This window comes from Pieris brassicae, unplaced genomic scaffold, assembly GCF_905147105.1.
Source record: "Pieris brassicae unplaced genomic scaffold, ilPieBrab1.1, whole genome shotgun sequence".
Classification (NCBI taxonomy): domain Eukaryota; kingdom Metazoa; phylum Arthropoda; class Insecta; order Lepidoptera; family Pieridae; genus Pieris; species Pieris brassicae.
This window is the reverse complement of record NW_025576139.1, coordinates 82,641-85,140: the sequence shown is the minus strand read 5'-3', so window position 1 is coordinate 85,140 and position 2,500 is coordinate 82,641. Positions and strand designations below refer to the sequence as shown.

The 2,500-nt window shown below is 45.1% G+C and overlaps 1 non-coding gene across 1 annotated transcript in view; it reads left to right on the top strand.

The window, feature by feature from the left end:
- Window positions 1-1,712: 1,712 nt before the first annotated feature.
- LOC123719579 overlaps window positions 1,713-2,500 on the top strand; it is a 1,906-nt gene continuing 1,118 nt past the window's right edge. The window contains exon 1 of the ribosomal RNA XR_006755644.1: window positions 1,713-2,500. This exon is cut by the window's right edge and continues 1,118 nt beyond it. This is a non-coding gene — a ribosomal RNA (small subunit ribosomal RNA).

Below are 2,500 nucleotides of genomic sequence, written 5' to 3'. Positions count from 1 at the left end.
TCTGACGTTGCATCGGAATAATTATTATAATTCATTATTATACATACATACATACATACATACATACATATTATTAATAAATATAATTGTTTTTTCTTTTCTTCAAATAAACCCACATTGCCATTTCTCTGAGCGTGTGCTGCGAGCTTCAACGAGAAACATTCGGCGCGAAACTGTCGAGCGGCCGGCCGTCGCGCGCCGCACCTGTACGAGAAACATTTTCCTCTGACGTTGCATCGGAATAATTATTATAATTCATTATTATACATACATACATACATACATACATACATACATACATACATACATATTATTAATAAATATAATTGTTTTTTTTGTTTTTTCTTTTCTTCAAATAAACCCACATTGCCATTTCTCTGAGCGTGTGCTGCGAGCTTCAACGAGAAACATATCTATCAATACAAATGTCTATGCAAAAAAAAGAAAACAAACAAAATCATATCAGTCAATAAAATAAATAATAATATTTTTTTACTACTACTACTACTACTACTAGTACTACTACGTGCTACTACTGCACGCCAATACACATACATAATAAAATGAAAAATCGTCTCTCTCTCGCTCGCTCTACGAGAAACATTCGACGTCCGCTCCAATGCCGACGCGGACTATTGCTCTCGGTATAGATGTGGAGCGAAACAGTCGTGCGCACAGCGTCGACTCGTTCTCGTTGCCGCGCGTCGTTCGTCTCAAATAGACACGAACGACGGACGAGAGAGAATGTGTTCTTGTTTTTGTGTTTGTGCGAAGTGTGAGAATATTATATACATATATTCGCGCATGGATGATATAGATATGGGTATGGATTTTCGGAGGAAATTATATCAAATTCGTATTTCGAATGCGAGACCGCCGAGATCTTTCCCAGCTCTCTCTCTCTCTGTGTGTGTGGTGTATAGTACATTTTATATATCTCTCTTGTGTCAACACAAAATAACAAAGAATATACATACTACTCCTCCTCATATTTTATATAATATAATATAAAATTATATTATAGCACCGCGTTCGCAGACCGTATGGTGATGTTACCAATCGACCAAGATTTGGGACCGTCTCCCCCGGTGTTATCTGTGATGTTAAAAGAATACGCTTCTAGGCACACCTCAACGCAGGGCGCCTAGCGTGTTCGACACGTGCGCGGTCGCCACGGCGACCGTATATGGAAAGAATGTATAAAAGAGGACGCACACGCGCCCATCGTCGAAACGGTGTGCGCAGCGTCGTGTTGGAATTTATCCCTCAAGCTCCGGGCGTTGATCGTATCTAGTGCGAATCATGCGTGTGTGTGCGCATGTAATTGCCAGCCGAGTTTTAATATGTTTACAATAACGTATTGAATAAAAATTGAGAAGTTGCGTTTAGATGAATGTTCAATTTTCAAATTGTCACAACATCGATTCCCGCCCGCGGGGTCGTGTTCGTTGCAGTTTTATGTCCCTCACAGTGGTCGAGCATCGTTGTACATCACCTCGTTGCGAGATCGTGACGGGACGGCCGCTCGTAGACCGGTCAAAGTTAGTCTATCGATATGAAGCGCGAACGTCGCGTCGCGTGCAAATTCGACGCGTTACGTTCACGCGTGTCGAGAAGGCGCGCGCGCAAGCGCGCGCCCCTCGACGCCGCCGAGCCAGCGGCTCGCCGAAGCCGCGTGACCGCGGTGTAGGCGTGTCGTTTGCGTAAGCAGCTCCCTGGTTGATCCTGCCAGTAGTTATATGCTTGTCTCAAAGATTAAGCCATGCATGTCTCAGTGCAAGCCGTATTAAGGCGATACCGCGAATGGCTCAATATATCAGTTTTGGTTCCTTAGATCTTACTCAGTTACTTGGATAACTGTGGTAATTCTAGAGCTAATACATGCAATCAGAACTCTGACCAGTGATGGGATGAGTGCTTTTATTAGATCAAAACCAATCGGCGGAGGGCCATGCGTCCGAAGTCGTTAATTTTGATGAATCTGGATAACTTTTGCCGATCGCACGGTCCAGTACCGGCGACGCATCTTTCAAATGTCTGCCTTATCAACTTTCGATGGTAGTTTCTGCGACTACCATGGTTGTCACGGGTAACGGGGAATCAGGGTTCGATTCCGGAGAGGGAGCCTGAGAAACGGCTACCACATCCAAGGAAGGCAGCAGGCGCGCAAATTACCCACTCCCGGCACGGGGAGGTAGTGACGAAAAATAACGATACGGGACTCTTACGAGGCCTCGTAATCGGAATGAGTACACTTTAAATATTTTAACGAGGAACAATTGGAGGGCAAGTCTGGTGCCAGCAGCCGCGGTAATTCCAGCTCCAATAGCGTATACTAAAATTGTTGCGGTTAAAAAGCTCGTAGTTGCATTTGTGCGCCGCGCTGTCGGTGCACCGCATCCGCGGTGATACTGACACGTCTGCGGAGCATATCGTCGGTGAGCCGGCGGTAAAACGCCGGTTCAATATCAAAATCCTATCGCGGTGCTCTTCGGTGAGT